General features: G+C 46.1%; 1 protein-coding gene across 4 annotated transcripts in view; it reads right to left on the bottom strand.

The window, feature by feature from the left end:
- MTCL1 (microtubule crosslinking factor 1) overlaps positions 1-6,129 on the bottom strand; it is a 107,885-nt gene extending 101,756 nt beyond the window's left edge. For 2 of the 4 annotated variants that reach the window (XM_061356308.1, XM_061356313.1), the window contains exon 1: positions 5,675-6,128. The gene's annotated coding sequence lies outside the window, so the exon portion shown is untranslated. Of the gene's footprint in view, positions 1-5,674 lie in introns of all 4 variants that reach the window. The other 2 variants (XM_061356305.1, XM_061356311.1) reach the window with 2 other exon arrangements.
- Between the last annotated feature and the right edge of the window lie 11,574 nt (positions 6,130-17,703).

Below are 17,703 nucleotides of genomic sequence, written 5' to 3' on the forward strand. Positions count from 1 at the left end.
AGGAAAAAAAAAGGGAGAGAGAGTGAGGGAGGAAGAGAGAAAGAGTCAGGTCATGCAGCCATTACACTAAGTAACCCATACTCATGAATCATTCCCGCTGAAACAACCAGGTATACTTGTACAACTGATAGGCTGTGTCTACCCAGCCAGCCTGCCTGAGATACATTTGAAAGTAAATTTTCCAGTTATCCCCACCAACTACACACTCATTCAGCCCACAGAGCATGCAAGAACCAGATTCCTTCTGAAATACAAGAGAGACCTACACTCCAAGGGTGTACTGAATGTGCTCCATTCTCTCAAGGAGCCCTCTGAACGGCTATAAAACACATGTACAATAGGTATATTCCATTTAATGGGGCAGAATAAAATTAATCCAAAGACCCTTAAACTGCATATAAAAGCAGGAGTAAGGGTATCAGCACCTCTCTAGGTCAGCCTGCTTATCTACCCCCACCAAGCTGAATTACTGACTAATACAGAAAAAGCTCTTAACGCAGAGTGTGAATAGCATAAAAGATGTATGGATGCTGAATTCATTATTATGCATTTACAGTTATGCATGTTAGCAAACTGAAAATTTTAAGCCTCCTATGAATTAGAATGCATCAGTTAAATACTAACTTGGAAATATCTGCCAGCTAGGATGACAAAAACATACAAACCCAATAAAATGTACAGTATTTAAGAAAATCCAAATGAAGGATGAAACTAAATTGTCTATGTAAAACATAGAAGTATTTATTCATTTAGCCAATAGTCATATTTATAGATTATGCCACTACTACTTGTTAAAAATAGAAAGAAGTTCAATATGCATTCAATGATATGAGAGTAGACTGAGGAAGGGAGGAGTGGTGGAAATTACAGTGGGTAGCTGCTATTGCTCTGGTGAATCCAGAACTTCTAGAAAGTCCTTGATAAATCACAGATTCATGAACTGTGCTTTTACATAATCTCTGGTTTTGTATTTTAAACACCTCAAACTGTCTATATGTAGGAGATGCTGCTGCTAAGGAATAAACACGTCCCCCATATCACTTTATGGCAGAATTGCAGTACGGACAAATACGCTCTAAACAGCTTTGTCTGGGAAGAAGGAAATAACTATTCTTTTTTGCCTCTTGCAAAGTATGTTAACGAACCTAAAGCCCCTGGGCCACTGATGTTATTGTTTAGCTCTCAAGCCAAAGTACTTTACAAGTCATACACCAACCCAACATTGTTTGAAGCTTGTGCACAAAACGAAAACTGAAAAAAAACACAGGACCACAAGCACCTGTTGACTTCAGGGCTGGTTTAAGCGTGTTTAATCCAAGAGCAAGAGCAGCATCTGGCAGCTTTTCTGCTTCATTCAACCATTAGCCCCGGTATTGTTTCAAACACACTTCCTCAACTGGGGTGGCTGAAGCCGTTTAAGCAGTTGTCTGGCTGGTGCAACACTGATATAATCTATTTAGGCCCACCAAGAGAAACTATTGCCCAGTGCATCACGCAGCTAAACCCCTTCAGGCAGCACTGGGGTTGACAGGGACACAGCTGGAGCTAACAAGGCACACTGCCTTGCTATTCTTCCCCAGTGACATCTCCCTCTAACAGCTGACCGTCCCTCCAGCTGGGCCCAGCCACACGGGTTTTGTGCCCCAGGCAGGGTTATCACCTCCATTCTCTTTGGGACCCTCAGTCACCAGGTGGGAATAGCAGCTTGTCAGGCAGAGATGAAGAGTAAGCTTTGTTTTGCTAACCCCGGTAACCCCAGCTAAACGGGAAAAAATTGGTCCCATCACTTCGCATGATTTTTGACCTGCAAAACCCGTTGACATACACAACTCCCTGCAGGTTAACAAAAGAAATGGTGGTATTACTCCTCATGAGCTTATCTCAAGCCTACAGACTTGAAGACCTACAGTTTCAAGGACACCAAGAAATACAATGTAATTGCTAAAATTGCTAAATTTTGAAAATTGCTAAAATTTGGGCCCTCTTTCTTAGGATCCCTTATCCTTTAGAGGGCTCTACACCACAAAGAGCTTCTTTCAAAGTTTCCCAAGGATTTGCACAGTGTAATACACTTCTCCACATGCTGGACACTTTGAAGTAATCCTGAAAAACAACCACTTGTGTGGGTTGTATTTTGTTATTACTAACAGTACTGACTAGTAATAACTAAAACTTCACCTTCCACTCGCACTTACTGATGACCTCCTGGCTCCACAACATAATTCCTCTTGCACATCAACAAATAAGCAATACCTTTTAAATGCTACTGTAGGATTACAGTCTTCCCCACAGGTAGCTCAAATGAAGTTACGCAAGAAATATATGAAAGTGAAATCAATGACAAGCTCTTGCAGAAGCAGTAGAAGAGACACTTCCCGATGTAAACACATCTCCTCAGCCACTTCACTTATAAGCTTAACTTTATAGATAGTTAGCCACTGCTGGAGCCAAAGTCTCATCTAGGGTAAAATCAAAGTTCCTGGAAATACAGAAGGTAGTAACTTGATACCAGGTTGAGATCTAGCTCATAGGACATGAAGTCTGAGATGCTTGCATCACCAACAGTTTGCCCTGCAAAAGCTTCCATTCAGCATTCTAGGAGACCTAGCACTTCTTGATAAGAAAGAAAAACTAACAATTGATTTGTTTTTCTGGTAGCCCTTTAATCTCCAGCAATCTTTAGCACTAAGTCTGTGTGTGTGTGTATACACACACAAAGTTCTATAACCTATGTTCCAGACACATGAAAGAGCTTCCTATGTGAAGAATAAATTTCCCTGAAACAGGCTTTAAAATCATGTCCATTTACAGTTGCACTCCAGCTGCAGAGAGGATAAAGACATGTGAAAACAAAAAAAATTCAGCATATGGCTATGCTCAGGAAATTAACAGTTTCTTCTGGGATTTATCTCATTATTTGCCTATTTACAGCTGACAGTCTCCCTGTTATCCCTTATCCCCCTCCAGTTAAAGGGGAACCAAACTCCAAGAGCAAACTAGAGAACTGCACTGTAAAAAAACACGAGGAAGAAACCCACAAGTAAACAACTTGGGCAATGCTGTGGTTTTAATTTGCAGAAGGTTTTTATAGGTTTCCTCAGAAGAGGAAAATGAAGTTTGGGAATCCTCCTGATAACTTCGACACCACTGGGTTGCTTCCAAACATTCTGAGAGAGGAGCAGAACCGTTAGGACTTTGTGCACCCAGGTGGCCAAGGAGAGCAGACAGACCATGCACTCATTTCCCCCAGGAGAGATGACAGTGTGAGCTTGTGGCTTTCAAGGCATCAGAACGAGCCCACTAGAAATCAGCTGAGACACAGAGCCCCAGGAAACCAGTCTGTAGTATCCTACTAGTCTCAGAACTACTTGTAGCCCAAAAAAGTGATAGTCCAAATCAAAGAAGGACTGGGACACATCTGTTGCAGATGATGAAGACCTCAAGGTGAAAGACCTGAAGACACTGTTGCACAGGGTGAGAAGTTTGTAACTATGTAGAATAAAGTTTTTTCTAGTGGGGGGTGTCCCTGCCCATGGCAGGGGTTGGAACTAGATGCTTTTTAAGGTCCATTCCTACCCAAACCATTCTATGATTCTATGACTTGTCAATATCAGTCAGGTCCTGTGACCAGAAAGTCCCTCAGGTGGGACACCCTAACAGTGGCTGGTCCTAGACAATTCAGACATGCTCTATTTTTTTCAGTTTCCTAGAGTTAAAAATTATTTTAAATATGAAACAAAAAGCTTAAACACTCTTCATAATAGGTTAAAGTACTGTAATTGTGCAAATCCTGTAATGCAAAGAGATGCTCCTGGGCTTTTGGCCTCTATGACTTCTAGTGGCAGTGTCAGTTCACCTGCTCCTTAAAAAGCAATACCAGTTCAATACTTTTACCAGTTGTGACTTCATTACATCTCTTCTTTCTGGGCTGCTGAGTAAAACAGAAGCTTCTGATAAAGGCTTTCTCTGCTGCTCAGCATTTTATAGACTATTACATTTACCTAACACAGCCCAGAGTTTTCCATCCAATAAGTGCTGTAAAAAAGCTTTGCAATGTGCCAATAATTTTTATTGTTCTAGTTCTGGGTTATTCTTTCATAGGTGACCAGCACTGCCCACAGTATTTCCAGTACACCTATTGATCTGTGTAACAGCTACAGATCTATAAAATATTATAATACTGTCTTTGTTATTCAAAGAATAACAACATTCATTTCCCACTGAAATCTAACATTTTTGCCTGCAGTGCCACATTGAGCAGAGACATTCTTGCTCCTTTTCTCATTATGCTCCTGAGTTAACACATTTAAAACCCAGAAAAGTGCATACTCAGTCCTTCTCTCCAAGTGCTTTAAATTTGCTGTACTGAGATTTATTTCTCATCTTCTGCCTTGATTTTTCACCCGTTTCTCAGAGGTCAAGCCTACAATTAAGTTCTGTCTGATCTTTTCTAGGCTTGAGTTAAGACAGAAAAGCCTTAATGCCATCTGCAAATTTTGCTGTATCATTGCTCATTCCTTTTCCCACTTCATTAAGCAGCACCAGACCCAGCAAAGAAGCTTGCAGCTCCCCCACTGTTAACCTCTTGCTACACTGGGCACTGTTTCTTGTTCCTTAGTCAAAGCCCTTAACAAGCCCAGTCTCTATCTTTACCACCCTTCCCTCCCAAGGTTAAGCCCAGCTCTAGTCCTTATCCAAGAAAACTCCCACGGATTTCCACTGTAATTTTGCTTAACAACCGGGTGTTTCCAGCATCAGGGAAGAAAGACTGTTCTCACTAGCAGGAGTCAAATGGTACAGTAGATGTGGTAATACAATTATCTCAGCTTATCTTATTTATAGATCTTTATGGACGCAACTTCTTCGCTGTGCCAAAAGATCAGATTGTAAGTGCAAGTCCAACTAGAGGCTCCCGCGGGTCAACCCAGCTCAGAGCACGCCTGCATTCAGCTTTCCTCTTTCTCCAAGGACGAATGCATATAGCTGTACTTTTCTACCTGCACAAGGATGCAGTGACCCTTTTCATTGCTGCTCTGTTATTCCATTAGTACTTCACAATGAGTGGCTTCGCTTCCCAGTGATAAAGCAACAGAACAGACAACATAAACCTATCACTTCCTCCACAGCAAAGGAGCAAACCAGTTTCTTTGGCTGGTCTTAAAGGGTGGTACTGAGGAAAACATTTCCTGGAAAGCAAGGTCTTGCTAACCAGTACAGTGACTGCGGCGCTTCAGAAAGAGTTGGGGTTTGCTGAGCTACCACCACGTCAACTAAACGTAGTGTTGCTACACAGCACATGTTGCACTGGATTTGGGTTCATCCAGTCTCCACAACCCGGGGTTTACCGGGAGCCGTGATCCCACGCTGAAGCTCCGTGTCTGCCCTAAAGTGGTGCCCTGTCCAACTCTTGGGGGGGGCAGCGCCGAGGCCCCCGGCGGGCTCTCCCTGCCCCTATTTCTCTCCCACGGGTGAAGTTGGACATTTGGTCTGGCAGGGGTGGCGTGGGGGGGTCCTACAGGCGGTGTTTTCAGGCTGCGCGAATGCCCTCGCCAACCCCGGCGCGGACCCTCTAGTCCCGGCCAGGAGGGAGCTGCGCCTCTACCGCTGCCTCCCCATTTCGTTCCCTTCCCAGGGCGAGGACCCGCCAACGCCGGGCTCCGCGGACGATGCTCACCTTGAGGTACTCGTTCTCCGAGCGCAGCTCCTCCACCTCCCTCTGCAACTCCTCAGGGGCGGCCGGCGGCGGCTCCCCGCGGCTCGGGACTCGTCCCCCGCCCGAGGGCGCGGGCAGCGGATCCCCGCTGGGTCGGGTGGTCGGCGGGGCTCCGCGGCCGGCACCGGTGCGGGTCGGCTCTGCGGCGGGCTGAGCGGCGGGCGGCTCACGGTCGCTGGAACCAGTGCCGGATTCGCCGTCGCTGCTGGCGGCCGGAGCCAGACGGTGTTCATCGGAGAGCGGCTCGGAGGGGCAGTCGGAGAGATCGGAGCTGCTGTCCGTGTGGCCCACCCGGGCCAGCGCCGCCGCCGCATGGCCGCTGCCCGCCGCGGCGCCCCGCTTCCCCTTCCTGCCCTTACCGGGCGGCGGGGCCGCTTCGCCACTGGGCTGCCGCCCCCCGCCCCGACCGCCGGGGCCCGGCTCCGGCCCGCGGGCAGCCCGCTTGGCGCAAGGGGAGGCCTTGGCACCCGCCCTACCCGCGGCGGCGACGGCGGCAGCGGCGGCCTTGCACCCCGGGGCGGCCGGGCGGCGGGAGAGGCGGCCCGGCGTCGCCAGCAGCCCTGCGGCCGGCGGGTGGGCTCCCGGGTGCGGCGATGGGGGTGCCCGGCTGGGGAGGCCAGGGGACTTGGGAGGGGCGGGCGGTGGCTTGGCGGCAACGGCGGCACGGGCGTGGAGATCCTTGAGGAAGGGTCTGGCGGGCGACGGGGCGCGGTGCAGCCTCTTCTTCTCGGCGTGCGGGTGGTGGTGGCCGGGCGAAGACGGCGGCGGCCGCAACGCGTCGCCGGGCCCCGGGCCGGGGCCGTTCAGCGCCTCCATGTCGCGGGCCGGGGGCGGCGGGGCGGCAGCGGCGGCCGCGGGGGCGCCCGGCGGCGGCAGGAGCGGTGGTCCCCGTGGGGCGCAGCAGCAGGACGGGCAGCCTCCTCCAGCCTCCCCGCTCGCTCTCTCATCACTTCTGCTTCTCCCAGCCACAGCCCTCGCACTTTTCTTTCTCGATCCCCCTCTTCCTGCCCCCACACCCCCACCTCCTCCTCTTCTTTCTCCTCCTCCTCGCCGCTCTCTCCCCAACACTGATTTGTTTCAATAAAGCGAGCCTAAATCCCCCGGTGGCAGCCGTCTCCACCTCCCTCTTCTCCCGCTCCCCTCTCTGCCTGGCTCAGCTTGATGCAGCTCAAGTTGTGATGCAGCCCTTAAACCCCCCCCTCCTTCTCCCCTCAACCGAAGCAAACCCGTGTTTCCCTGGCTACCTTCGCTTCCACTTGCACGTCCCCATTCAGCCCACCGACTCCGCTAACTCCATGACTCCCCACTACCCCCGGCTCCGGCCGCCGCTGCCGCCTCCGCCCGGCTCCTGAAATAGCCCCGATGCTGCCGGGGCCGCTCCGGCGCGGCCCGCCTGTGCGCAGGATCCGCCCCCTCTGTCAGCGAGCCAGGCTGTTCTCCTAGCAAACTACTTTCCCTCGCACGCTTTATTATAGGGGCGCCTCTGCCAGCCTCTTCCTAGCAGAAAGCCTCCTGTGGGGAATTCTTAAATCCCCAGCCACGAGGTGTGTGGCGTTGCCCGTGTGTTATTTTGTTTTGCTGTCGGAGCTAAGACTTCATGAAACCCCCCCTCCAGAGATTGGCAGCAACAAAACAACAGCCACTGCATTATCCCGTTTCTCAAGGCAGACACAGGTTCACCCAGAGGCAGCGCTGAGTATCCGAGCGAATACTCAGCAAGTTCCTGGCGGTAGCTAAACTACAAAAGGAACGGACCCAACCTTTTGGAGCGTGGGGATCCGAAATTACAGCCCTTGCATTTACAAAGCACCCGGAGAGTAAATGAGAGGGAGGAGAGGCTCAGGCGTGGGAAAGAGGCACAGCCCAATGGGCAGAGCAGAGGTTCAGCACAGGGATGTTTCGGACTCCTCCGCTCGGGCACAGCGGGACCTTGGCCCAGCTGCCGTGGCTCTCCCTTATCTGCCAGCTGGAGGCAGTAAAAGCGGGCATAGCTCACGAAGGCCTTGGGAGGTTCAAATCATCCACGCCTGAACGGCAGTGACCACAGCGCGCCCCGCCAAGGGCACTTCTGGGGTGGAGGGGGGCAGTACCTAGGGGCACAGAGTGTTACCCCGAAAGGTAAAAGCCCCAGGGGCTGGGGGCAGCGGGCACCAGCGCAGCACAAGCAGGGTGCCCAAGATAAGGTCGGGCAGCCGGCTTCGGCAGTGCAGGTCCCGGTTCTAGTCCGGCGCCACACGACCGGGCCGGACTGCGTGGGGAATAGCTGGGGCCACGAAAGCATCCCTGAGCCCATGTCCCGGTAAACGAGGGGAGAACCGATTTATCCTGATGAGTGGCAACACCGCTGCTGCCACATGAGTATGCAACAGGTAGCCTCTTATTTTGCAAAGGCTGCAGAGGTGGTGGTGGGGGGAAATATATATATATATATATATTCAAATCAGAGCTGTTATTTACAGGTCTCCAGAAACTGGAAGCAGCCCTTCGGCACCACCCCGGGCTACCTTCGTGGCAGCGCAGCCAGGAGAGCACGGTGATGGGCTGGCTGCCGGCGGGGGCAGGCACCCCAAAGAAGGCCGGGACGGGAGGGAGGGGCTGCCGGAGTCTCTCCCCGTCCCCGCAGGTGGGACACACACCCCCCTTTGCCCTCCCTCCCCCCCCCCAGCGGGTCCTGCCGCGAGTGGGTAGGAGATGAAAGCCCTGCCCCAGGGCACCCACCGGGAGATCTGTTGCAGTGGCTGGGCTGTTTTTTGTTAATCTCTTTGTTAATCGGCTTCTGCCACTGCTCACGGTTCCCCCCCGCCCGCTGGCATCGCTACCGGGCGGCTTGGTTCCTGCATCCACAGGTGCCCTTTGGGTCACACCGCAAAGTGCCTTTTGTGGCAAAGATGCACTTGCTACTGCCGGGCTGCATATCAAGTGGAGCTCCCGGGAGACTTGGTTTGGCCAAGGTGAATTTAAGAATTATACAAACTATCCGAGGAAGGGAAAACAGCAACCCTCCTCGCAGGTGTAAGCCCCCATTCTCCCTCCGTGTACAATGTCAGTAATTTATGTGATTGGGTGAGATGACCCAAAGATGACTGGGTGATTCTGAGGCTACAGAAGCAGTATGAAGTGTAACAGGTAGGCTTTGGCACAGAAGATGACTTATGAAACATAAACTATTGTTACATTTTAATGACATAGCATTTGTGTCAGGCCACCACATGTTATCGGTGTTTCCTACCAAGCTGCTGTGCTCTTAGTTGGGGTTTCTTCTTGCGATACACTGCAGGTCAGTTCAAGCAATGCTCCTTTTCAAGAATGCTAGAGGGTGAAAGAGACGGCAATTGCTGTGTTTCATCCTGAAAAATAGTAATTATTATGTAAATACTAAATATTATGGATGTTAACCTAGATGAGAGGTATCACAAAGGTTGTTTTGCTTTACTAGCCACTAGCACTTGGTTTTGGTTATAACTTTCAAGAACAGATAGAAATTCCAACTTCATGTATTAGATTTGCAATATGTTTTATGGCTGTGATGAAAAGGGAACTGCGCTGTGATAATTTACACTCTGTTTTGACTTTGACCCATGAACAGAACAATTCAAAAGGAAAATGAAAGGAAAAAGTATGGCTCAAGATAAGCCACTTTTCTACAAACAATAGCTGAGAGATAGTGCCAGGCTTCTTTGACTGGATGGGAAAAGAATTAGGGATGTGAAGAAAGGAGCACATTCACAAAAGGCTGGGAATTGTCCAGGAGAATTAATCTGAGACACTTGAGTGCCTGACAGAGTCCAGTTTCATCTCACAAGTTTACCTTGTAAATTTTACCCTGAAAATACATGAATAAATACTATTTTACAATTTTTTTTCTGTCCATTAAGTTCTTTGTTTCAGCTGCTAAATGCTTTATTCTTTTAAGATGCCTTGTTATATTGCTGTGCATCACTGACTGCAAGCTCCTAAAGGCAAAGACCAGAACTCAACCTGACTTCTAAGGAGGTGCTCGTGATAAATAAAGGCTCAGAATAATTGAAGGTCCATGAAATGGCAGGATGACCTCAAATCAGAAAAGGTACTGGAAAGCAGAGACTTCTGCAAACATGTATCCTTTTATTGTGTGCATCTTCCTCTCATTGAAATATACAGTAAGGTTTGCTATTCCAGGCAGCACCAGTTCAAGTAGGCATCTTAATGAAGTGATTTATTCACATTAATGCTCAAGCAGAATAGCCGTGGAACTGAAAACATGCAGCAGCAAAACACGTTAGACTGAGACAAACACTCAGTCCCACTAAGATCCCTTTATATTGTGCCGGCAGTATGAAGCATTTAATAACAAAGAAATGCAGCCTCCATAACCCTCGCTGGGCACATGTCTGGCTGGGTGCAGATGGCAGATTTGTGTGGTATGAGGAGGCCAGCTGTAGTGTTTTGGCTGCGGTCCTCTGTCCTCTGCTGTCTCTGCAATGCCATTTGGAGTTCCCTGTGAAAGTGGTGTAAATAGGCACGGTTGTGAATAAGACCCTAATATGAAAGCTATGTACATACCACAGAAATCTCCACTGGGCTAGGCAAATGCCCAGTAAGGATTACTGATATCATATTTCCAATTTATTTATATCAAACCATTTTTTCCTTTATTTAAAACTCACTCACAGTTCTCATAGGAATACCCAGTCACAGACGATCACACCCGCCCTCATTCTCCTCTCCCTTTATTTGCTCGTAATGTCCAATTGTTTTCTCTTATCGTGAATTAGTCATACACTCCCTGGTGGTGGAATGGTTTCTTACATGCTTGTGTAGCTCTTAATGTAACAGGACGTCTGGGTGTTGGTTGAATAATACAAATAATCAGACACAACACTTTTAAAACAGATTTATTTTGGCAACGCTGATATCCTTTGTCTGATTAATGCAGACATTTGATAAACCTAGTTGTACTTGCACAAATAATTATGAAAAGTAGATGCTAAGCCTGACTACTTAGATTAGCTATCGTATGTCTTACAAAGCGTAAGGCACAGTTTCTGGCAGAGCAGGGCTGCCTAAATTCTTCTGTAGGGCTGAGGCATGAGAGAGTTTACAATTACTTACAGAAGATGTGAAGAGGCTCAGTCTAAACGTTAATTTGTCCCTGAGCTAGCTCAGCTTACAGTAGCCTAAACCTAAGCTGTTATTTTCTCCTGTTTCAAATCCTTATTTGAGATTTACTTCAATGACACTGTAAGAACAGCCAACTTATAATGGCCAGGCTCAGAGTTATAAGGGAGCACTGATGCTCATGGGGCTAAAACAAAATAGTAAATGAAGATGCAAATTCATCCATACTGGCCGTATGTATGGATAAGCCAGCATATATCTATCTGGTTGAGTCTATCATTATTCCCCCTTTATGTGCTGCAGATCATGAGTTGTAATTTCTTGGTGGCCACATTGTGCTCTGTGATTATACCATCCCGCAGGAATCCTAATCAGGGCCAGCAGGTGTTACAGTAACACGTTAACAACCGCAATGAGGCATAGCTGCAACAGACAAAATGTGTGACATTTTCAAGTACACAAATACTATGGGTTTTTTGCAATCTCTCTCTCAACTGCTATCCCTCCCTCGGGGATTCAAAGCCCCAAAGACCTTTTTTAAAGCTTTATTCCTAGTTGCAGAAGTTGTAGCTGGATTCTGGCTGCTTGCTCCTTATTTGTACAAAGCCCCACTACTAAAAGTCTCAGTTCTTTGCTGGAGCTCCTATCCTGCAGTAACAATATTACTGATTGCCATAAGTCCATCAGGGAATGGAAATAATAGCATGACTAATTCCTATAAAGGACTGTAGCAGCAGCAGAAGGGTTTAGAGAGACTTCAGTCTCCTTCATCCAAAGCCCATCACTGAACCCACAGCTCCTAGTTTGCCATCTTAATTTTGGCCATAAAGCTTCATGGATGACCAGAGCTTTATCCTTGTATATGTCCATCCCTGCTCACTCAGAGCCAGCAATGCAGCCCTAGGCATCATGTGGTCACCACTAATGCTTTCTGGTAGGGACCTGATCTGATGAGAAAACAGCAGAGGACCTGGTGGCCATGTGGCACGGCAGCAAGTGGGAGGACTGGCTTTGAAGCCTTCTCCTTTCTGCAGGGATTAAAGATCAAACCCCTAGATACCAAGGGGCTGATGGGGCTTGCTGACTGCTGTCAGTCATTTCTGCTGGTGCTGAGCCTTTCTGTGCACGTGCGAAACCTCCTGAGATTGGGGAGCAAACATGGCTCTTGCAGCCTTGCTGGGGTGAGAGCTTGGGCCTCCCTGTGCAAGCAGCAGGTGGTTCCCACAGGTGAAGCCCTCCTCCCCTTCCCGAGCATGGAAGAGAAGGAGGAACCTTCCCCAGGTTCCTCAAGCTCTGGGTTAACCACCCCTGCCTGGACTGAAATCTGCAACCCTGTTACAGGTGGGCATTCCTAAGTGTGCACAATTTCAATGGCCAAGGAAACACCAAAGAGCCAGAACATAAAGTCCTACATGTTCAGTGTTACAAGGCAGGTTTTTTTTCCAAGGTAGTGGCTGCTGAAGGGTCACGAAAGTTTATGCTGAGGCCTGACTTGGTCTATTACCCATTATCCCATCTCCGCATAGTACAGCCAACTGTAATGTCCTATGGGAAAAAAACCCCAAAATTAATATATTGTGCTATCATACCGAGGGACATCTTTGAACCAAAGAGCACATATTACGGTTATTGCCTATTTCAGAACTAAACAAGGCAAACATGCAGTTTCCAATATTAAATGAATTTGTACTACTTCTCCTCACAAACCACCTGTGACCTCAATAAACACCTACATGCACACTTTAATATTTATCACCCTTTCCCCATTGTAGACACAAGTACCCAGGATCTGGTGTCGTCTGTAGCATAGCACTGTGTGTCACTCGTTTTCCGTCTCTCTAACTTTCAAGGGGTCATTTCTTGCATTTCATCAAGTCTCTCTTAAAGTAGGGTTGATACAGGTTCTTCTGTTTCTGGTTAACCCTTACATCCTGCAGGTGCAGCTCAACCCAGTTGGCCACTACTGTTTGTTTTAGGGTTTGAGGATTTGGGGGGGGAGGGGGGATAGGGGAACATAACTGTACTAAATCAAGACTTATAAAGCCATAAACCATTTGATTGCTTTGAACTCCTGGATGTTTGGTGATATTCAAAAGGGAGAGACCAAATAAATCAAGAATCATTGAGAATCAAAGACTGGCTTTAATCAGAAGCACCAAAGGAGGAACCAGTGCATTTTGAGTCTTCCTTCATAGACAGTAAGGAGCTGGCACAGAAAGGTAGCATTAATTTATCAGGCATTCAATAAGGAAAAAGAAAGATGAGTTGTATACTTGTTACTGACTGAAGATAGAGGTTTTCACAGTTTCTTGCTGAAACTGGTACTCACTGGTATACAGTGGATATACTGTTTGTAAGATATAGTTTGATATTACTTCAACATGAGAATACTATTTCTCAGAATTATGTACATATTTGAAAAGCCAAGGGAGCAGACTAATAAGATGACTCCTGTTTGACAGTATTATTAGCTTGGATATTCTGCATGGAAAGTGTCACCTTACACTAAGCAAAATATCAATCTCAGAATATTACAAATTATCCATTTCTATTGGTACAGTTGGCTGAAGAAAACTCCGTAAAACATCATTCTGCACACACCCTCACTCTGATAACTAACTGATATCCCAATATAGCAAAACATTCAATAGGATTAACTCCCTAGATACACCTTTGCCAAAGTTAGCAATTAAAGAGTATTTTTCCACAGTGCTTCATTCCCACTGTATTATTTCCTCCTACCCTTAGCACCTCTTCAACTGTTTCTTTTCTGACCATTATTAAGAAGACTTAGCAGTATTGTAACTGTTCTCAGCAGTAACTAAATACCAACTTTTCATTTCCACTTCAATTCCTCCTGAGAAGCTGTGGGCAGACATACTGTATTCCCTATTTTATCTCCTTTCAGAAATTCTAATTAATCTACCTCCATTTGATCCCAAACCTTTAGGACCTCTGGCTTTAGTGCCAGTTCACTTCAAAGCTGTTATCTGGTTTTAAGTCTTGTTTTTTGAGACAGCTGCTCCCTAGGTTTTTTCCTGCCTCTGAAAATCCTGAACAATTGCTTCTTACAAATATGCTGACTGTAATGGTTTAGGAGTCACTTTGTCCTCGCTGCATCTGCTGTTCTGTTAGGGCTCGGGAAAGTTGATTACTGAAGTCTGCTTCCTTGCCTGTACTTCCACATGGAATTTCCTCTCCAACTCTCCCATCCACATTTGGATCATGTCATTGCATCCCTGTGTGACAGTCAAGCTCTTAATTATGCAGCACCTTTGAGGCAAGCCTATAGTTACTTCCTGCAGTTCAGACTCAGCCAAGAAGGCTCCACAATCTATTGAGAAATCAATGATGTTTAAGGAATGTGCAAACTCTCATCCATCAGTGTCTGAGTACCATAAAACAAAGGCCCAGAAGAAGCAGAAACCAATGAACATGAATGTGTTATCCTAACCTAAAGAGAAATGCATGCAAGTAAGACTGCTTTCCCTACATCAGAGGGTTGTTTAGAAGATGGGCCACTGACTGCAGGGGTAGGCAGAGGCACTATGTACATACAATCTAAGCACAATATAACCCACCAAAATAGTACTAGTGGTATGTTCAGTGTTCCACACTCCTCCAGTAAATAAGTCATTAATGTTAATTTGTGAATTTAAATCATTACTGTTAGCATCTCCTACGCAGAATTCAAGGAATACGCTTTGCTTGCATTCTTTACTTGCCTCATGGTGTATTACAGCTTGTTTTTGATCAGTAGCAGAATAGATACTGATTTTTCCCTGTAACAAATGGTTCATCAATACAGATTTTCATTAAAACAGGGAGTTAATGTTCACTAAAAAATATGTTCAGATCAGCAGATGCCTGTAGCGTATCCAAGAAGTGTCCTTAGCACTGAATTATTAGAATTCCAAAAACAAGCCTGAAAAATTGGGACACCCATTGTAACTTTACAACTCTTTGGGGCTCTTCTTTTCTGAAGCTAGTTTGAAGCAGTTCTTTATGTCATTTAGTACTGGAAATGCCTACATTTTATACAGAATAAGATACAATCTGATAACTAATTGATTTACTGCATTCCAATTTGTAGGGTTGAACTCAAAACTATGTTGAAGTGCCCTTCCAGGTCAGAAAACAACAGGGGGAGGAGGAAGAGTTTTCTAGTGTTTTAACTTATAAGAAAGTTTGAAAGAAGAAAGTTCTGAAGGAATAAATATTTTCTGTTTAATTTCTTGTCTGGCAGTGGAATTACAGCTCTAATAGTCTCTCTTTAATATTGTGAGGTGACAGCACAGTGCTAGCACTGACCAGTCTTGAGATGTTAAATGTACTTGATTGCCTTACCTGTGCATAATTTGTCCAAAATTCATATGAGGATCTTTTTACATTAAAGACAAGATAAACCAAAACCTCATTTTCTTGGATATGTATCTTGGACTGGGAGTGATTACAATTTCATGCTGCTGCCTTTCTTACGCTGACACTGCAACTTCGTAAATGAATTTATTCTATCCCTCAGTAAGAACCAACACTTATTAGAGGGATGCCATAGCAGTGGGTATTTCAGCAGTGTCATTGCTGTGGCAGGAGTGAGAACCAGACCCCTTCACAGCAGGGTGCAGCACCACTGTGGACTGCAGACAGTGCTGCCCACATCCACAGGCAGAGTCACTTGCCCCAACCCTGACCCCTGAGCCCTGAGATGGGAGGAGATAGGACTGGGGTTTGGTTTTCTACCTTTTCTTCCATCCTTGGTGCCATGGGCTTGGCTGTCTGTCCCAGCGTTTTGTGCTGCCCATCTCCAAGGAGGGACTGGTGACCTGAGTGGTTTGCTCATGGAGCATGTGGATGATCTGGGAGTGTGGGCTGGGGTGTGAGCTGGAGCCCTGTGTCTGCTGTGTCCCTGCAGGAAGTCAAATCCATTGAGTATAGTGGGTTAATCAGCTTGTGACCACTTGGGTCAGACTAGATTAAACCCAGAATAAAGAAATAAAAGAGGATGATCTCCCTACCAAGAGGGGGTGTCAGCACCAAGCTGAAATCACAGACCAGCTAACCCTCTGGGAGAGTGCAGAAGGTGATTCAGCACTGGGTGTAGTGTAGACATTAATTAAAAGTAATAAAACCAAACTGTTGAGACTTTCACAGAACAACTAACATTCTTCTAAATACCAGGAGTTCACAAAACGCACAACAAACAGCAGCTGCCATTTATATAAAATGTTCTTAAGGGTTTTGATAAAATCTGTCTGTGGAGATCGTCTTGACAATTCACCTTGTGACAAAGTCTGAACTCACTGCAAGGTGGGAAGTATACAGGGATAACTGGCAAAAGTGGAAGCTGTTAATTGTTGAATTAGTCAAGGAATATCACAATAGAATTGACATTTTATTGGCAGTTTAGAAGAAGTGAATGCCCTCATTCACCAAATTTCCTGATGGCAAAATTTTATTCTGGTAGCTCAAGACTGTGACAGACTCTAGGAAAATCTTACCAAATTAGGTCATAGACAATTGTGGTAAATTAAATTTAGACCCATGCAAGACTGTGGACCAGAGATGAGTGAATAATTCTTTTTAAAACAGATCCAGCATATTCAGCTTTAGTGTATGTCTGCAAAATGCATTTACATTTTTCCGAAACTCATTACTTGTTTCAGGAATTTCCAACCTAATTGTTGTGAATTAATCTCAAGTCCTAAATTATTTATGGCAAGTTCTCGCTATTTCATTAGGTAGGACCTCACAACACTTGTCCTGACTCCTGATGCTAGGTTGGTGGTATCTGCAAACAGCAGTGCAAACTGATCTCTGTGGTTTTAACCCCAGAACATCCTTCATTTATGCACGAATTAAATATGCTAAAGAGAGGTTTCTAGAAGTTTAGAATTAGGTAAATTAAGTGAAGTTAAAGGGCGATGTATGATAGAGTAGAAAATGTCATGGCAAGACACAGAAAGTGGATCAGCCTTTCTTCACCTCTTTTGTATGAGAGGAAACCCTACAGGATTTTTAAAACATGAGCGAAAATGTGGTCTTCATCAGAGCTTAAAGGAAAACTAAGTTAACACATAAAAAATGCATCTGAGAAAAATTACAGGAGTAAATATGGAGTGGAGGAGAACCGATCCTAGTAAAAGGGGTATATTTGAAGGAAAACCATAGAAAGACTGTAGAGAAGCTCAGAAAGTTTGTAGCACCCAAAACAATCAGTCCGTTTTCACAGGAGCCTCTTAGTGCTGTCGTTTTAACAGGATGGTTGAAAAAGACTTCAATAGTTAAGTACATAATTTCAGTTTGCTTTGAAAAATAATTAATCTGTGTGTTAAAAGTAAGAAACTATGTTGGTCAACAGCACCTAAAACCCCAGCTATTGGGCATTGTAACTGTGTGTGCTGAGAACATCTCAGAGGTGGGAACTGGATCAAGCTTTCATCATTTAATGATGCTGAGCCTGTTTTGGCACATATTACAGACAACTAGCATTGGATTGTAATTATATTGCACCCAGAGTTCTGTAACACTACTATCACATAGCAATGTGGAGAATTTTGGGGAAAAAATCTGGACAAGGAGAAAAAGAGAAACAAGCTTACAAAGCATGTTACTTTCCAACAACTAATACCTCTAGGTCTAGGGCATACAGCATATTTGGAAAACTATCCCAGTGCAGTCTGATGACAACTTGTACCTTCCTCTCTTCCCGTGGTTCACTTGACCTTTCCAAATGGATGAAGAAGAGGTGGGTGATGGAGGGCAGGGAGAAGGAAGCGGCTGGTGGAGGCCCCATGAGACACCATAGCTATGTATGATGCCTGCTGGAAGTGCCTCCTTCTAACAAATCCACCCCACACATCACAAGCCTTAGTCGCATGAGGACATCCCTCTGC

The sequence above is a fragment of the Neopsephotus bourkii genome, unplaced genomic scaffold (assembly GCF_033783945.1).
Source record: "Neopsephotus bourkii isolate Nb327-2 ecotype Australia unplaced genomic scaffold, CSIRO-AGI_Nbou_v1 NB_846, whole genome shotgun sequence".
Classification (NCBI taxonomy): domain Eukaryota; kingdom Metazoa; phylum Chordata; class Aves; order Psittaciformes; family Psittacidae; genus Neopsephotus; species Neopsephotus bourkii.